This window comes from Ambystoma mexicanum, chromosome 3q (genome assembly GCF_040938575.1).
Source record: "Ambystoma mexicanum isolate Mex_15411 chromosome 3q, UKY_AmexF1_1, whole genome shotgun sequence".
Taxonomy (NCBI): domain Eukaryota; kingdom Metazoa; phylum Chordata; class Amphibia; order Caudata; family Ambystomatidae; genus Ambystoma; species Ambystoma mexicanum.
This window is the reverse complement of record NC_090926.1, coordinates 572450197-572469186: the sequence shown is the minus strand read 5'-3', so window position 1 is coordinate 572469186 and position 18990 is coordinate 572450197. Positions and strand designations below refer to the sequence as shown.

General features: G+C 47.4%; 1 protein-coding gene and 1 long non-coding RNA gene across 3 annotated transcripts in view; both read left to right on the top strand.

Moving 5' to 3' along the window:
- Positions 1–18990, top strand: part of LOC138582748 (stress-70 protein, mitochondrial) — a 1916616-nt gene that overhangs the window by 1516013 nt on the left and 381613 nt on the right. The window lies entirely within an intron of this gene.
- Positions 1629–6939, top strand: LOC138582749 (uncharacterized). The gene is made up of 2 exons (XR_011305070.1): positions 1629–1725; positions 6520–6939. It is a non-coding gene; the product is annotated as an uncharacterized lncRNA (long non-coding RNA).

Here is an 18990-nt window from a genome sequence, read left to right as displayed (position 1 = left end):
GATCTGAACAGAGTCCAACCCAGGGTCACAGTGTAAAACGGATTCAAGTGGAGACACTACAGTGGACCAAGATGTATACAAGTAGAAAGCAGTGTTGGAAGAAATAACCAGGTACAGGACAGGATAGTATATCAGAAGTTAGAACAGGCAGGAAGCAAGGCAAGGAGCCCAGAGGAACAGAGCAGAAGGCAGAGAAGTGTGGTACGGCTGCCAGGCAAGGAAGCCCAGAGGAGAATGGCAGAAGGTAGTAAAGTGCGGTAGAGCCGTCAGGCGAGAGACCAGAGGAGCAGGGCGGAAGGCAGCGGAGTACGGCAGAGCCGTCAGGTGGGAGCCCAGAGGAGCAGGACGGAAGGCAGCGGAGTACGGCAGAGCCGTCAGGTGGCAGCCCAGAGGAGCATGGCGGAAGTCAGCGGAGTACGGCAGAGCCGTCAGGTGGGAGCCCAGAGGAGCAGGGCGGAAGGCAGCGGAGTACGGCAGAGCGTCAGGTGGGAGCCTAGAGGAGCAGGGCGGAAGGCAGCAGAGTGTGGCAGAGCCGTCAGGTGGAAGCCCAAAGGAACAGGGCAAAAGGCTGCAGAAGAATGGAGAGGGAGCTGCAAGCATCAACAGCATCAGCAACAGGAATCAAAAGGCCAAAATAGGATTTCCAGGAAAGGTCAAAAACTGGTAACAGGAGCCCCAGCACGAACTCCCAGAGAAAGCAGTTGACTGACACTGCTTCTGTTCAGAGTGAGCTTATAAAGGCCCTCCCAGCCAGCAGACCAGCAGGGTGGAGCTGATTGCAGACTCTGGCAGCTGTGTTCAATTAAGTTCAGCCCTGGCTTCAGTAGCCTGCAGCAGTAGCAGCAGTGGATTCTAATCAAGTGCTCTCCAGCTCTCTGCAGCCGAGCCTGCAGTAGCTTGGAACAGGTGAATGCAATCAGGCCCTCTGCAGCTCTTAGTAGCTTGCTGCAAACAAATGTATTTAATGTGCCTCCTCCAGCCCTCTGCCTTTTGGACAGCCTACATGTCCCAGAATGCATTTGCTGGTTTAATCCAAAATCCGGAATGGAACATGCAATTAGATTAGTCCAAAACTGCAGCGGTAAAACAAGGAAATAAAGGAACAGGCGCATGTAAAGGTGCTGGGAGGCAGGTGAGTAGAATCGTAACAAGGAGTCTTTTCCTTCCTGTGGCAGTTCAACAAAGTAGGGGCAATATCTCCCTTCCCCTGGCCTTTTTTAGGCTTTCCTTGATAGTTCAACAAGTTTAGGGGAATGTCTCCCTTCCCCTGACTCCTGTTGTTTTACCTTTTCAGGTGTGGGTCATAGTCATGTTTGGTTTTCTTTAGGATTTGGCAAATCTGGTTCACTATCCTGACAGATCTTGCTCTGTAGAAAATAATTCTATGACAAGACAGGAGGCTCATATTATGCATTACAATCTTTACTCTGAAACCACAGCAGCAAAGAAAAAACTTTTACAAACAAAAAAGTTTCAACAACAGAACTAGATAAAGTTCAATGTCAATGCATGGGGAACTCCCCAAACCATCATGGAGGATAGGTCATACCCTGCAGGGGACCAATGAGCAGGGACCCTCCTTTATATATGTCCATTACTCTAACGCCAACCCCTCTTTCTTTGCTGCTGACACCACAGAGCTAAGTCACCCCTTTCAGTTGTGTCTTACATTGTTTGTCAGTAGTAGGCTTTATTAGTTTGAATATGACATATATTATTTATATGGTAAATATGTGTTAATTACCTTTTATTATAAAGGAATTTGTGTATTTGATACAATGTATCTGGATAGCCGCGTGCGGCCGTTGGTTTCATTTTGGTGTCTTTCAAAAAGAAAATATGTATTATGCTCATACTTCCTGTTTCAGCTGAAGCAGTGGTGCAATGGTTGAATTTCGGACTACAGTCCATGAGGTTGTGAGTTCGAGGGAGCTCTCTAATTTATTTCTTCTTTAAAAATTTCTCGCGCTTGTAAACTCAGGTGTTTCTGGTGCATTAATCAACTCGCTCCCGGCGTGCGCGAGAGCAGGGTTGTTTACACTGTTCCCTCTTCATTTCGCCTGTTTGAATTCGTGCCCCTTGACAGATTTATGGTCACCTGGGGATTCCAGGTGCTGCAGGCTTTGGGTTCGGCCTGCCCCTGTGGCTTATGTTTGTAACAAAAGCCTCTGTTTCAGTACTGAGCCAAGTTAGCTCAAATATAGAGCTGCAGGTCTCCCATGCAGGAAGACCCGGGTTCGCGGCCGACCAGCGCATGTATATTTTAAGATTAGATATTTTAATTGTTATATTTTAAATAATTGTATTTTACAATGGAGGTATTTGATTGTCACCTTTTTTGCTCAGTTGCGCAGGGATTTCCTAATGGGCATTTGGTCGGTTCATGACTTCTTCAGAAAGATTATAGCACAAACATTTTAATAGTAAAAATGTGGTTTTGTTAAATGTTTGTAATTTCGTATCCCTGGTGACACAACACATTTCCTTACCTTTAGTGCTGGAAAGAAAGAATGTTTACTGATAGACTGTGGGTTTGTTAGGTCAAAGTCTGACCATCCAGCACAAGAGCCCGATGCACTGCCAGTCTGCAGTTTTATTTTATTTTCTTTGTTTATTTATTCATTTACTTATTTCTTAAGTTATGTGCTTTGCCTTCACTGTAGGTGCCATAAGTTCGGTTTCAGGTTCAGCCTGATTCTATTGCGAGGTTACCCCCTCGTGTACTGCTGATTATCACTCCCTGCTCGGGCGAGCAGTTGGAGGTGCACTTGCTCAGTGTATCCTACCTTCAACTTGACAGTTTTCTTTTGTTTGGGTTATCTTCCCTGGAAAGGTGCAGTCACCTGCTCGGTGGCAATGTTGCCTGGGGTTTCTGCGAGGGGTCCCCTTGTATACGGCTGTGTCCACACCCTGCTAGGGTGAGCAGTTGAGGTACACTTGCTCAGTGTTTCCTCCCTTAAAGTGGGCAACTTGGGTAATTACCTTAACTGGCATGCACCATAACCTGCTCGGTTTCAGGCGCTGCCTGAGTTCTAATGCGAGGTTACCCCCTCGTGTACTGCTGATTATCACGCCCTGCTCGGGCGAGCAGTTGGAGGTGCACTTGCTCAGTGTATTCCTTCCTTAAGGTCGGCAGCTTTGTTTAGGTGCTGCATATGGCTGACGCCATTGTTTGGTCTTGTAGGCGTGCAGTAACCTGCTCGGTTTCAGGCTTCGCCTTGTTCCTACTGCGAGGTGCTCCCTCGTGTACTATTGGTTGCCTCACCCTGCTGGGGTGAGCAGTTGAGGTGCACTTGCTCAGTGTACGCTTTGATAAACAATATGTTTAAGTGTTGACTGGAACACATTTGCGTTTTTTCAGAATTGTCAGTGGCCCAGAAAGCTCAGTGAGTATCAGCTTATATAAGGGCCGGGGATTCGGTCCCCTGTGAGGGCGTAACCCCTCTTCTTTGGATATTTTATATATATTTCATATATTATATATTCTTTATTTATTAAGTGCTTTAAAGAAAAGAGTGTGGAAGTGGTTGTAAACAGACCCATATGGGGTTGTACCTTCCTCTCTAACCATCTATCTGGTGTTATCATTCATCTTTTAGTTAAAAATTCTGTCACCCTTTACCTTAGTTAGTTTCAGGACAACTCAGTCCTTTCCTTAGGTTTTGATTCCCGACCTCAATTGCTCCACCCAATACCAGTGCTGATTAAGCTACAGTATTTTCTCTCAACATGAGGAAGAATAAAGATGATGCGTTATGCCTCTATTGAGGTCTGTAGGGCTTAAGGCTCTCTTTAGTGGGGACGTTTGTTCTCCCCTACTTCTGTCCCATTGGACATTCCTTATTCTTTTGGTTTCTGGTGGAGACAGGGTCAGCTCGAGGGTAACCGTTCAGTTTTTTACATGACAAGTTGAGCAACCATGTTTTACTTGGATGGAGTGTTTGGAAACACTTGATGGTATCAGTTAGATGAGTTGCCAAATAATAACTTGCTGGCGCCTGCCTCATGTTTTTCCTCCCAAAGCTTGGCCTATGGTTCAGCTAACCGTCTAACAGTGTGTTGCAACTTCTCCTCTGCTCGAGGAGTACACGCAGGCTTCTGTACCCTCATGAGCGTTGCTTAACCTCTTTAGAGTGCTGTTTTCATATCCGTGCTGACCGTTGTGATACAGGTTCCTAATTTTGGAAAGGTCTACATCAGTCTTTTATCCTGCTGAGATCGATAAGTGAACACCTCACACCACACAACGCTCGTAGTAGTGTTAAGCACCACTCATATACCTGAGGGTTCGTAGTACTGTATAAGTACTGTTTTGCTATGGACAATGTGCTTAGTTTTTCCTTCCCCTGATTCCCTTAGTGGCCAGTCAGCCTCACATGAATACAGTGACTCAGACCTCAGGGTTTGAGGGGACAGTGGTCCCAGATTTCTTCTCAACCTTACATTTACAGGGCATTGATAATTATCCAGAGTTCTTTCCCCCTCATTCCCCTTCCTGCCATCCTTGGGGGAGATTGCATCATAATATTACGCCTCTGGGAGTATCCAATGGTTTCAGTTTTCCTGCCATCCTTGGGGGAGATTGCATCATAATATTACACCTCTGGGAGTATCCAATGGTTTCAGTTTTTTCCTTTTTACAGGAGTTCTGGCGGGTGACCAGTGCAGACTCGCACTGAGCATTTCCCTCCCGTCTGTTACTTTCCTTTGTGCTAATCTCTGGTATTTCAATAAGTTAACTGGAGTCTGTCCAGTCAGGGGATTGGTTAGAGGCGCTAGTGGGTATTTATTTCTCTTAACGGTGTAAAGCGGGGCTTTAATGTGGTCCTCAGGGTAGTTTTCTTTCTGGATTGCAAGGTTTTTCCTTTGGATAAGTGGGGGAGGTTTCTCCTCTTTTGGGAAGGCTCAATATCCCTTGGTGGGATAGAGGGGTCTGGGAGTGATACTATCCCCCATCCACGTTATGACCCTCTATCACGATGCGTTCCAGAGTCTATACATTAACTTTCAGACGGTGTCTGCCGCTACGATTACCAGAGTGCTGGGATATATATTTGGTTGATGACTTGATTATCATAGTCACCTGCATGGCAGGTGGACCTTTGGGGTTTTCACAAGAGTTTGTTTGCAGTAAGGTGCCAGCTCAGGGTGCTGTGAGCTTCAAAGATCTGCAAATTGGCTGAAATATAGGTTGGACCTCTTCTGGTGTACACCTTCAGTTTAACCATTTAGTGATCAGTTCTTTGCAGTTTAGAGTCTTGCTAAGATTTTGGAAATTTGGTGTCCTCCTTCGGTTACTTTTGATCCGCTAGGGGATTTATCACCAGGGAGGAGGGATCAAGGTTCAAGCACCGGGCATACCTACAAAGGAGTTTAGATATCACTATAATGGTAGTGATTGGATGTCGGATACATTTTTTCTTCTTGCCAAGTTTGGCCTCTTAAGGATCAGGTTTATAATATCTGCCTTTTGTCATGGTAGCAGAGTCCTTCTTCAAGAGTTCGGGAGGTCTGAGGGTCTCCGTGTTGGCGGTTTGACGGGTTTAGCTTCTCAGGTGGGGCCCTCTCTTCCATTCTGCTTCTGCCTCCAGAAGACTTCCCTCCTTAGTATATACATATGTCTGAAGACAATTGTAGATTAATTCTATTGCTTTTCAGCTCCGCTCAGGATGGATTGTCCTATTACAAAATTTATAAAAATGATTTTTTACTCCCATTTTACCCTTTTGAAGATTTGTCTTTCCCTCTTGGTTCCCCAGTGTAGTTCTGTGACATGCCCTGTTTCTAATGCGATATCTTCCTTTAATGCATGGGATGGAACCTATAAGACTTTCACCCCTATGGGGTACTTTTCTTTATCTCCAGGAGAGCTAGGTGTTTGTTTTCATTGGTTTGCTTTCTAGGTCCCCAAAAATGGTACGAATTTAAGTGTTTTGAATATTTGATTGAACAACATAGGTGTTTATTTCAGATGGTTTTGTCCTAACCTATTAGTATAGGAAAACTTTGTTCAATGTTTTCCCCTCTTTTAACCAGTTGGTTTTGGTGGCCTGTAAGGAACGCTGGATTTGGCACATTCCTGTTTTTCTTGCAGTGGATTTGACTTTGCCTTATAAGACAGCTTTTCGGGCAACCTAGTCTTGGGCATTTCTCTGATTGGTCAACAGATTGATTTAATGAAAGCTTTTAAAAAAATGTTACCTTTTCTTTAATTTTATTATATTATCTATTATATTGGATCATTTTGTACTTACTAATGAGATGCAAGGGCTTTGAACTTGCATAATATGAGCCTCCTGTCTTGTCATAGAATGACTAATCCCCCACACTAACGTGAGATGGGGGTTTAGATTCTATTAAAGACAAGGAGGCGATTATTATCCCTCCCACCCACCCTGGATATGATATGATATGATATGACAATTGTGATACGCATGTACACAGGTGGTTCAAGTGAGAACATTCTTTGGTTTGTTGTTCTTCCCAACCACCCACCCTTCTTGCTTGTTGTTCTTACAGGTACGAGTTGAGGTTCTGCTCAGGAGTGTGGATCGCAGTTACAAGTTCTGGAGTGCGTGATTTCGGGTGAGAAGTCCTATCCAGAAGAACTTCTTCATTGCTTCAGGCTGCGGAAAGGTTGAGATCTCCGGTTTCGCTGGATCCTTTTTCTCTGCGCTACGCAGCTCAACCGTTCCATTGGGCGTCTGGTGCAAGTCAGCTGCAGAAAGAGGGGTTGGCGTTAGAGTAATGGACATATATAAAGGAGGGTCCCTGCTCATTGGTCCCCTGCAGGGTATGACCTATCCTCCATGATGGTTTGGGGAGTTCCCCATGCATTGACATTGAACTTTATCTAGTTCTGTTGTTGAAACTTTTTTGTTTGTAAAAGTTTTTTCTTTGCTGCTGTGGTTTCAGAGTAAAGATTGTAATGCATAATAATCGCCTCCTTGTCTTTAATAGAATCTAAACCCCCATCTCACGTTAGTGTGGGGGATTAGTCACTCTTGTTGCTTTGCTTAATCAGAGGTTGGTCCCAGACCGTGTTTCTCCTCAGGAGTTTGGCAGACCTGGTGCATTATCCTCCAAGGTACCGCCCAGGTATCGCCACGAAGAAGATGCTTCTTCCGGGCTCTTACCGGTCTCCTTCGGTTATCAGTGCGTTTCTCATCCCTACTCTTCTCTCTCACTCTCTCTCTCTCGCCAGGCTCTGCAGCGACTCTGCAGCGTCTTCCTGCTTTCGCTCTGCGTGGCCCGGGCTGACCACACGTTCCAGCTCTCGTCCTCAGCTGGCTGCCCTTGCTTCTGCTTCTCTCCACGGTCCAGCCACAATGGACCTCTCGCGGATGCATTTGCCAACAGGCAAGCATCCTGTCCTCTGCAGATTCTGCATCTATTTAAGAAGAAGCAATTTACTTGGACAGAGTTAAATGAGGGCACCAAAGTAAATGTTAGGGCATTCTTACCATACGTGGATTTAAATTTGAGTTTGACTTTGATATGCTCTGTCTTTACAACAAAGCAGCAAGAAAACCGATAAAAGAATTACGATTTAATTAGCTCCCCTTCACAGTTAACAGAAAGCACTAGAAAAATCATAAGAAGTAAGTGTGATAATACCCATTTTGCATGTTCTGTTCTTTTGCCTGCCCTTGTCATGGCACCCCCACCGTAAATAGTTAATCCCACTTTTAAAGACTGTTGTTTTTAGACCGTGTCCTGTTTTTTTCTGCTGATAGCGAGTGACTTTAGACTGGTGCTGGTCACTGGAATATCTTATACCAGCTCCAATAAGTATTAGGGAGTGCAGACTGTCAGTGGTCGAGTAAGCATTGTTTACATTCTTTTTCAAATGTTATCCATTTTGCTGCCATTGATGATGTGTTATTGATGATTTGACTGTTCATATTCATTTTAGTATTTCTACTCCGTGATTCATATGGAGTTTTGAGCTTTTCTTTTATACGTGTTTTACTGTTTTAATGCACTATGGAATTATGTTGATTCTTTTATGACATTTAATATATTCTGAATAAAGATTATTTTACTTAATACAAGCCATCAGGTGGTCACTGAAATCACGTCCACTAGTTACGAAGTTTGCCATAGTCACAGTGAAAATGGACAACACTATGTGAATGCAACATTTTAACAAACAGGCAGGCACAATATTCTGTCTCAAGATGCCCGGCTGTTGGCTCTGAAGCATAAGGTTTTCATCAGATGGATCATTTACTAGGAAATTCCATATTGCTAACTGGGCAGGAGTGGAACATCCTACACCCCAACCAGTATTTTTTTGTTGACTGCTTGGCTTCTGGGTAACCATGGTTCAAACATCTGATTCATAAGATGTAAATTCATGACTGTTTTCTTAGCAGCATGAGCCCCCTTGTTGCCGAAGTTTTAATAAAATAATGGAATTGTTTCTGCCACTGCTGCATCAATGAGAGCATCTGTCTGGATATGCTGCAAGCACAACAATTTCTTCCATACCTGCATCATCTAATGAAATCGTGAATTTCTCGTGCCGCCATCAAAGTACGATTGTCGGTACTAATCACATTCTTGTTAGCACTGGCGTTGTCTTCCTTTTTTTCCAATTCTACTGTGAAACTGCACATGGAATGATTACTTGGCTCTTTTCCGCACAAGTCGCTGGCCATTGCCCTGCTGGGTACTCAAGGCAGGTCTTCTTTGTAGCGATCATGTCCACCAGGTGCGCTGGAGAGCCCTGGGCCCACACGTTCAAAGAGCTTGCATGAACATTCTCAAGGACTGTGTTGTGGAGGTAAGCTCTCTGTTGAGGAGTCGAAGGTGACAGTACCTGCAGTGTGTGTGTGTGTGGCCACCAAGTTTGTCTAAATTCTCTCATTGGTAACTTGACAGAGCAGTCTGGCTGCACTCTTAGTAGGAGAGGGGGCTGGTATCAAGGTAAAGTTAATCTGACATAAGTACTCAAAACAAACTCACACAGCATTGTGATGAATCTAGCAATGTCATCACTATTTGCCCTGGGAGAGTCTCTCCCCATGTGGCCATGAAAGGGAAGCCGCTACCTGATCCCGACCCTCTGGCTGGCTGCCAGAGGGAGGACCATGTGGGAGGAGACAATCCTAATGGGAGTAAAGTGGACTTGCTAGATGGAACGCTGTATTCCCACCAGTCAAAGGACCTTAAACCACTGTCCTATAACACTAAGAACAATCTCTCCCCTAATAGACTCAAAACATTTTTCCCCTCTTACCATTCCCCTAAGAAGAATGGGACAAGGAAGAATAAGAGTCACCTAAATGAAGATCACTTTGTCAGTACTGTGATGAGGGAGAGGAATGATGATCGATCCTTATGGGAACCACTGTCAGCAGTCTAGTGTCTTTCCAACAACTGAGACGAGAAAGAGTCAAGGAGCAACAATGATCACTCCTAATGAGAACCACTATGAACGGTCTAGTCTTTCCCCAAATCCTATTGGCCAGAGCCAATATAAAAGCAAGAAAAGACTCAGGAAGTGCAACAGGAGCCCTGCCGGGGCAAACCATGTGGAAGGAGTGAAGTCAGTCAAGAGAAGCCAGAAGAGGGAAGATAGGGACGCTTACTTGGGCGTAGTGGAATCCCTGACGGAGGCAAGGAGGGGAGACTGGCCCAGCAGAAGGAGCAGAAGCTGCCCAGCTGACCAGGAAAACTGAGGCTCGCGGTCTGCTAAACCTGCACAGACCCCAGGAGAGACTGGTCCAGCAGAGGGAGAGGTGGCCAGTGGAAAAGGAAAGCTGGGGCTCCCACTCTACTGAGTTTTCAGACTGGCAGGAGAGTTTGTTTTCTTACCCTGCCTGGGCGAGACCCATTAGAGTCTACAGAGTCTACCGAGAAATTGAGAGGGAGAAGCAGCAGGAACGGAGAGAGCTGCACACGCCGGCCTGCTTGCTAGTCGGTAATGCAGCTGAACACCACGCTGGGGCAAGATGCACTGCGGTAGACAGCAGAGAGACCGACCTCACCAAGGCGAGTAGGATGTGCCAGCGGTTTCAAGGTGGAATTACATGGCAGTAAGAGAACACTTCTAATTTGCTGATCATTCTCATTTATGACGCTGCTACGTTTCCATGTTAAACCAGTGAAGGAGGGTGGCTGAAGGTCCTCCCGGGGGAGCCGTCATCAGAATTATTACCATATGTTGTATGCATAGGAGTCTACACTCTACACTCCATTTTTGGCTGTTTATTCCTACAACCCAGGTTTATGGCCTATGTTTTTTTCTCTGAGATTAATCCTCTTATCTTTGCTAAACACAGCACCTATTGCCTTTTGTGGTCAAAATTGTCAATTGGAACATAGAGCTGCCTGACGATAACACCAAAGCTCTCCCCAACACTGGTAAATCTCTTTTTAAGGAGTGCTCAAAACACACAAAAAAAAATGCTTTGTCTCAGTGGCCCTCAAACACTGTTTATTTACTTTTTGCATCCAGAACATTTGTTGATTAGGCCAGAATGTAATGTGACAGAAATGTTCCCCAATGGGTCTGACTGCTCAAATGGCCCCAGCAGCTTCAAAGGGTCAAAGGCGCACTCAAAGAAGAGGGGCTCCTGAAGTAAAAAAGGGTGAAAGTCATAGTCCTGACCCAGACCCACAAGGAGTTCTTAAGTCACCAAGGTCATTTCTCTTCCAGGCCTTTGGAACCCCAATTTCAGGAGGTGGTGGTAAATACTCTTATCGAGTACTCTGCTCATCTCTTTACTGATCATTTTAAAAGATTTTGAAAGGAAGCAATGAAAGACAGGAAGGCAGAAGATGCACAATGAATACAAAGTTGATACATGCCAGACACCTGAAGACTGGGAGAAGTTCACACGGCCACATGTCTTTTACCAAGGGAGACCCACCTCCTCCTTCCACAGACTGGCCACACTTCTACTTCAGTATTTTTGCAGCATGCCCAGTCATGTGATTGGGATGTACATCACCCAGGAGACTCCTAAGTGCTCCAGGAGGGAAATTACCCATTTGTCCCCCAAATCACTTACTACTCATCTGAAGAACACTCTTGCCCAATAGATGAAACAGAGGATCATGAGTTTGGTGAGAGACCTTAAACAAAAAGGATGAATAAGAGGACCAAGCCCTCTCAAGCAGGCAGGCACTGAACCGGACCCAAGAACTTTGCTGCCAGAAGACCCTGTCCTCTTTACATAAAATTTCCAGGGCATCTGCTATGTTCGTCCTACTGATAGTTTCTGCTCAGAAGCCGTGTTTCCTCTGGCGAGGCGAGTAATGCAGGACCACTATTGCAGTGCCTATTTTAGACCATATCTCAGAATCTGGCCTTCAAATTTTGAAGGCATCTCTTGAGGCTGCATCATGTTCAACAAGAGCCAGCAAGAATTAAAAATCTCCAAATACACTCTTGTGCTTGCAAGGGCATCCATGGTCTACAGTCGCAGCAAGAGATAGATCGCCCCGCAGCCATCCTGTCATCAACCCCCACCACTCCTGTCAAGGAAGGTTGAAAATATGAAAGGCGTTTTTCAAGAAGATAATCTCGTCACTTTCTCTCTTTCTAGAGGAGCAGCCAATGCACATGCCATTACTGCTTATTCAGAAATTAGTATAAAATTGACAAATTCATCACCCACTTACTGCCAGAGATTCAAGCAGAAGCAATACACTTTTTGAAGATGTCCAAGCAATCTCCAACCACTCCAATTGCACAGCACTGGTTGTAGCAGATTTAGCTTTCAAGCAGTTGGGCAGCAGAGCGGTATTATGGCATAAATGGTAGATGAAGGCCACTTCCCCTGTAAGTTAAGACTTGGGTACTGGACCTATCTTTTGATGTGGAAAGTTTTGGGAGGCAGTAGATGGCACTCTGAAAGGTGGCAAGACTATGGCATCCCTAATTGAGGAACGGCCCTACTGCCCCTCTAGGAGCGCCTACACCAACCAGTGCTAGTTTTCTGGGAGTCACCAGGTGGGTGGGGCTTTCTAAGTGGGGAAAAAGAGGGGCAACCTGGAAGGCGCCAGGTGGGCGTGGTTAGGCCAGGTAACCTAGATCCACTTGCAACTGCTACCCATCTGCAAAGGAAAAGAGGCTGGAGGACTCCTTAAGTAGGGAAAAAGAGCGGCAACCAGGAAGTCACGAAGTGGGCAGGGCTTGCTAAGTGGGGAAAAAGAGCGGCAACCTGGAAGGCGCCAGGTGGGTGGGGCTTAGACCAGGTGACCTAGATCCACTTGCACCTGCTCCCCATCTGCAAAGGAAAAGAGACTGGAGGGCTCCTTAAGTAGGGAAAAAGAGCAGCAACCAGGAAGGCACCAGGTGGGTGGGGCTTGCTAAGTGGGGAGAAAGGACGGCAACCTGGAAGGCACCAGGTGGGCGCGGTTTAGTCCAGGTGACCTAGATCCACTTGCACCTATGGAAAAGAGGCTGTAGTGCTCCTTAAGAAGGGGAAAAAGAGCGGCAACCAGGAAGGCACCAGGTGGGTGGGGCTTGCTAAGTGGGGAAAAAGAGCGGCAACCTGGAAGGTGCCAGGTGGGTATCCACCAGTACTGCAACCGCATCCCGCATTAAAGCTCATCACAGTTCTGTCTGAGTTCTGAAGCCACCTTTTGAAGCCTTTGCACAAGGTGGACTTAAAGTAACTGTCATAGAAACTTGCGTTACTTGTGGTGACAGGTTGGGAAAATGTACGTTCTTTCAGTTAAGGCCCTGCACATCACATTTTACATGTCCAAAGATGTTCTTTGCATGCACCCTTTACCTTTCCAAGGTGCCGTTGGATTTTCACGTCAACCAGCCCATCACGCTTTCCACTTTTTTCATAGCTCACACCATACCAGCCAAAAGGACACTCCACATGCTTGATAACAGGCGAGCTTTGTGATACTAGATAGATCGCACTTCTACTCTGAAGAAGACAGACCAGATATTTGTGACCTTGGGACGTTGGGACATTGGGAACCCCCATTAAAGGGCATGGGTCTGTCCCAACAAGGCCTTTTTTCGATGGCCCTGTGCCTGTATTGCTGGCAGAGGCAGGGAGACCAATGCAAGTCCCACCAGTGGTTCATTCCAGGCCAGCTGGATGCTTCATCAGCTGTTCTCCTTTCCTTCGGAACAACCGTGTGTTCCGAGGAAATCCCTGCCGCCTGGAGGAGCCACAAAATGGATGCCTTTGCCATGGAGACTTCGACATCAACAACTGCTGCCGCGCGGTTCACCGCCGCAGGCCCAGGCTCCCATTTGCTGTGTCCGCCTGCCCGCCCCTCCCCTCCTGCTTTAAATGGAGGGGGAGAGGGCCGAGAGGCGAAGCCGACGAGAGAAGGCCAGGAGAAAAGGCCTCCTGTGCTCTTTGCAGCTCCGCTGCGAGCACGTTTCCCCACACGCCAGCTGGATGCTTCATCAGCTGTTCTCCTTTCCTTCGGAACAACCGTGTGTTCCGAGGAAATCCCTGCCACCTGGAGGAGCCACAAAATGGATGCCGTTGCCATGGAGACTTCGACATCAACAACTGCTGCCGCGCAGTTCACCGCCGCAGGCCCAGGCTCCCATTTGCTGTGTCCGCCTGCCCGCCCCTCCCCTCCTGCTTTAAATGGAGGGGGAGAGGGCCGAGAGGCGAAGCCGACGAGAGAAGACCAGGAGAAAAGGCCTCCTGTGCTCTTTGCAGCTCCGCTGCGAGCACGTTTCCCCACACGCCAGCTGGATACTTCATCAGCTGTTCTCCTTTCCTTCGGAACAACCGTGTCTTCCGAGGAAATCCCTGCCGCCTGGAGGAGCCACAAAATGGATGCTGTTGCCATGGAGACTTCCACATCAACAACTGCTGCCGCGCAGTTCACCGCCGCAGGCCCAGGCTCCCATTTGCTGTGTCCGGCAGCCCGCCCCGCCCCTCCCCTCCTGCTTTAAATGGAGGGGGAGAGGGCAGAGAGGCGAAGCCGACGAGAGAAGGCCAGGAGAAAAGGCCTCCTGTGCTCTTTGCAGCTCTTCGCTGCTCGTCTGCCGTTTGCCCGAAACCTACGCCGCACCCAGAAGGTAAGAAGCTCTACCCTTGCAAGCTTCTCTCCAACCCCTGCACCACCTCAAGGCGCTTCAGGTTGCGCGCCCGTACTTTGCAAGCCGCCTTCAGCTCAAAGCCCATTCCCACGAGCACCCGTAATACACAGCTATGCTCACGCACTGTACAACCCTCCTCACTCGCTGATAAGGCCAGGCACCCCCGCAAAACCTCAAAGCCTGCATCCACCTCAAGTACTACCAACACAGCCACCAACAAAGTACTTAACTTTTTGTATAATTATACCGCCTCCATAACCAATGTGATTACAAATGTGTCCACCACCGCTGAAAATGAGACCCCCAGTGTAAAATCTGTGATTTGCAATTCTTCTACCACCATTTTGAATGCTAGTGTGCCAAATGCTATACCACATGTGTCCACCGCCTCTGAAAATGAGACCCCCAGTTTAAAATCTGGTTTGTGCATCTCCCCTAACACTCAGAGCTCAACCCCCCCCTCCACCAAACCCTCTCTCATCATGAACCCCCTCTCAGCCACTACTGAACCCCACATGAAATGCGCCACGATTAACGCTAGGTCCATCAATGCCCACGCCCTAGACATACACGACCTCCTAACCTCCCACAACCTAGATCTACTCATGATCTCAGAAACATGGCTACATGAGGCCTTCGGCCCGGCACTATCCCTCGCCCTACCCCCTGGCTATTCCATAGCTAGACAAGACCGCCTCTCCAAAGGTGGAGGTGTAGCAATTATTGCCAGAGACTCGCTCTCTATCAGAACGATAGAGAAATCCCTGACCAACAACAACAGCGACTACCTCCAAGTTAAAATAACCCTCTCCCCATTGCACCATTACTGTGCACACTATCTACCGCCCTCCAGGCCCAACAGGAGACTTCCAAGCCTCTCTCATCCACCTCTTCTCTGACAACCTCAAAAAACAGTCTAAAGCCATTCTCCTTGGGGACGTCAATCTAGGGCTCCGGGATAGTAAGGATGTAGCAGCCAAATCCCTTGACTCTGCCCTCAATGCTCTAGGCTACAAGAACACCATCCTTAGCCCTACTCACACTCAGGGCAGAACGCTCGACTGGATAGCACAGCATAACTGCCCACTCATCATCACAGGTAACAATCCCACCACGTGGTCTGACCACCACATCTTCACCTTTAGCATCCTCACCACTAGCTCCCCTGCTGCCCCCTTGCCTCAACCGCTCCCACCCTGCCTCGCCAGAAGCTCCCGCCAGCTCACTAAGGAAAGGCTACTGCCCTTCCTCCAAGGCCCAGCCTTCAGACCACCTTTTTCATCAGACCCAGAAACACTCGCAACAACCTATGATACTGCCATCAAAGCAGCTATCAACTCCATTGCCCCTCTCAAACCCCGCAAATCCAAACCCACTACCCATTCCAACTCTTGGTTCACCCCTGAGCTCCTCACACTCCGCAACGAGAAAAAAGCCGCACTCACACAGTGGCAAACGTCCCACTCTGAAAAAGACAAGATGATCTTTAAAGCCCCATCCACCAAATACAAAAAGGCAATCACCCAAGCAAAGGCCAAATCCTTTGAATCCAGAATCTCGGAAGCCCAATCTAGCACAAAAGAAATCTTCGCCATTTTCAGAGAGCTCGAGACACCCACTCCCGCCCCCCAGAATTTCACCAAAGACAAAGACTGGTGTGACAAAATACAAACGGCCATGCAAACCAAATTAAGCCTCCTCAAAAGCAAAATACTAGCCACTAAACAAGCCCTACCCAGTATGCATATCCTTATCCCATCACCTGCCCCGGATCCTCCCCTACCCTTCTCCTTCAAACCCATTCAAGAAAAAGACATCATCAATATTATGAGGAACATCAAGCCCTCTAACTGCAAAGATGATGCATGCCCAGCCTCCATTATCAAAGACTGCACGGAAGCGCTAGCGCCCTTCCTAACAGCCTTTGTGAATGCCTCCTTTACCACAGGGAAAGTCCCCGCCTCCCTCAAGGAAGCTTGGGTCCGCCCTCTTTTGAAAAAAACAACTCTCGAACCCACCTCCCCCAACAACTACAGACCTATCACCACTGTCCCATTCCTCCTCAAAATATTGGACAAAGCAGCCTACTTGCAGGTCCAGCACTTCATTGAAGAGAACAAACTCCTTGGACTCCGCCAATCTGGCTTCCGCCCCAGACACGGGACCGAAACCGCCCTACTTGACTTGAAAAACCAAATGGACGATGCTAGAGACATGGGTAAACCAGCACTTCTCCTACTCCTTGACCTATCCGCGGTATTCGACCTCGAGAACATGGCGTCCTATGCCACCACCTTTCCTCCACCGCCAAATTCTCCCCAGAGGCCACAGCATGGATCACCTCCTTCTTAGAAGACAGAACCATGCAAGTATTCTCTGACCTAGCCGCTGCATCACCAACTATTATACTTTGTTGTGTACCCCAAGGTTCCTGTCTCTCCCCCACCCTGTACAACATCTTCACACGACTCCTCATCCTCGACGCTATGGGCATCTCATACGCCTACTACGCCGACGACACCCAGATCCTCTTCACTCTCACAGGTAACTATGACACCAACTCCCTGACCCTCAACAACCTCTACAACACCATCCAGGCCTGGAAGGCTGACAACGGACTATGCCTCAACTCTGACAAGACGGAACTCCTCCTGGTAGGTTCCCCCGACACGCTAAAAAACCTAGATGCCCAATTCAGCCACTTCACCATTGACTCCATTAAAATCCCGGTCTCCGATTCTGTCAAAACTCTGGGAGTCTACCTGGACTCCAGCCTATCCATGGATAGACAAGTCAACGCAATAGCATCCGCAGCTGCATATCATGCCAAACTTATCAACGCAATCAGGCCCTTTCTATCCAAAGAGAACTGCACCAACATAGCCAGAGCCATCACCGGCTCCAGGCTAGACTACTGCAATGTACTCTTTCTAGGAACCTCCAACAAAAACTTAGAGAGACTACAAGTAATACAGAACAATGCTCTCCGGGCAGCCCAAGGCATTGCTAAAAGAAAACACATTTCTGACGCCAGAAAACTAGCCCACTGGCTCCCAATAAAGGAAAGGATTGTATTCAAAGCCCTAACACTGACCCACAAGTGCATTCACTTCACTGCTCCAGCATACCTTTCTCAAAGGATCCACCCTGTCTCCACTACCAGGCCAACCAGATCCCCGTACACCAACATGCTCTCTGTGCCACTAGTAAAAAGAGTAAAAGCGGGTTGATCCAGCTTCCCCTATCTCGCGCCCACCCACTGGAATGCCCTACCTCCCACTATCCGTGGTGAGGACTCCCTCACCACCTTCCGCAAAACACTGAAAACTACCCTCTTCACATAAGGACCGACACATCAGCACGAATACTTATCATATATGTTGTAATATACGACCAAATGCAATATTTGTAACAACAGTATGATTTCTTGTACTATTCATAATGTGTCAACAATCGCTATCATATGTACCATGTAACTAAGTTATTGCAAGTAACAGCGCCTCAATGCCCCTGGGCTGCTTGCGCGCTATATAAATATAAATAAATAAATAAATTCTTCCAGGGGCAAAGCCGCCACATTTGACTTCCATGCAGGAGTTCCTCTCCAGGACATTAATATTGCAGGAACCTGGAGATCACACAATACCTTCACCAACCATTGCCGCTTTGATGTGGACATGAGTAGTGTTTCCATTTCCACAGGCTGTGCTGCAGCACCTGTTTTGGTAAAGTTGGATGTCTCATTATTTTCTTTCAGTGCATGTTGCTAGGCGACTAACGTTTTAGGGGATCTGGGTGATCTGCCCGCAGTGAAACTGCTCGGGCCCCCGTTTTGACTGTTCATTGAAAACAGGGGCCCGAGAAATTTTTGTCCCTTGCCTCCTTTGTTAAGGAAGTGGGGGACAACCCTGCAACCCCAGAAGCCGCAGATACTGATCATGGGGGCCGGGGAACACTCGTGCTTCTCATGTTCAGTGTTTTCCGTTGTAGGCATATTGTGATATTTTATCTCATGCTACTTTGCTATTCTGTCATAACCCCTTCCCCACCCCAAACTCTCAGAGCTTAAAAACTGCTTGCTAATGTATTCTAACCATGTGACTTAATGAATGTTCCAACGCTGTATAACAAACCAGTCACTTACTCCAGAATTGGAAATGTTCATATTTGCATACAAACCACTGGCCTCCCCCTCAAGGCTGTGGGTTGTACTTAGTTCTTGAACTATACTTTGCAACACAACTATCTTCTAAGAATCTGAAGATGGTTCCCCTGGGAAGTGCTTCAGCCCTCTCTCCCTAATTGGCCTAGTAGGGAAACGGACCAAAAGGGCTCACAATGAACAGCTGCATGTGTGTGAGGCTCAGTGTCCTACGACTGAGCTGAGGATTAGGTGCAGCAATAACTATGCTGTAGTCTGGCAGCAAGGTAACCTAAACACATGACCAGTGAGCACCAGTGGGAGAAAAATGCTTAATTGAGGCAATAGAGGCTGCAAACAATGCCTACCATAGGAGACTGACTGGAAGACCAGGCTTGTGAGTCAGATTCTCCAGTAGAGAGAGGCAGGGAGGCACAGCAGGAAACCCAGCAGTATTGCCAGTATGGCAGCAGCAGGGTCTTCAGACATTTCAGTGCATGCGTCTTCCAGGAAAGATCAGCCAAGAACCTCTAGACGGTTCAGGGTCCTCTAGTTATAGACTCACAAAACCATGCATCATTCAAGGTTTTGACCGCTGTCTAATCAGTATTGCGCAGCCAAACACCACCTACACAGGAACACACACATAGATGTGGATTGAGATGTCAAGGAGACCCTCCAGGCTAAACTGGCTACCAGTCAAACAGAGGGTGTCTATGCCCAGAGCCTACAAAGCAGCATGGTCATTTTCTTGATTCCTTCCTTTGGCATGATGGAGTAAGGAGGCTGACATGGTGGTATCATT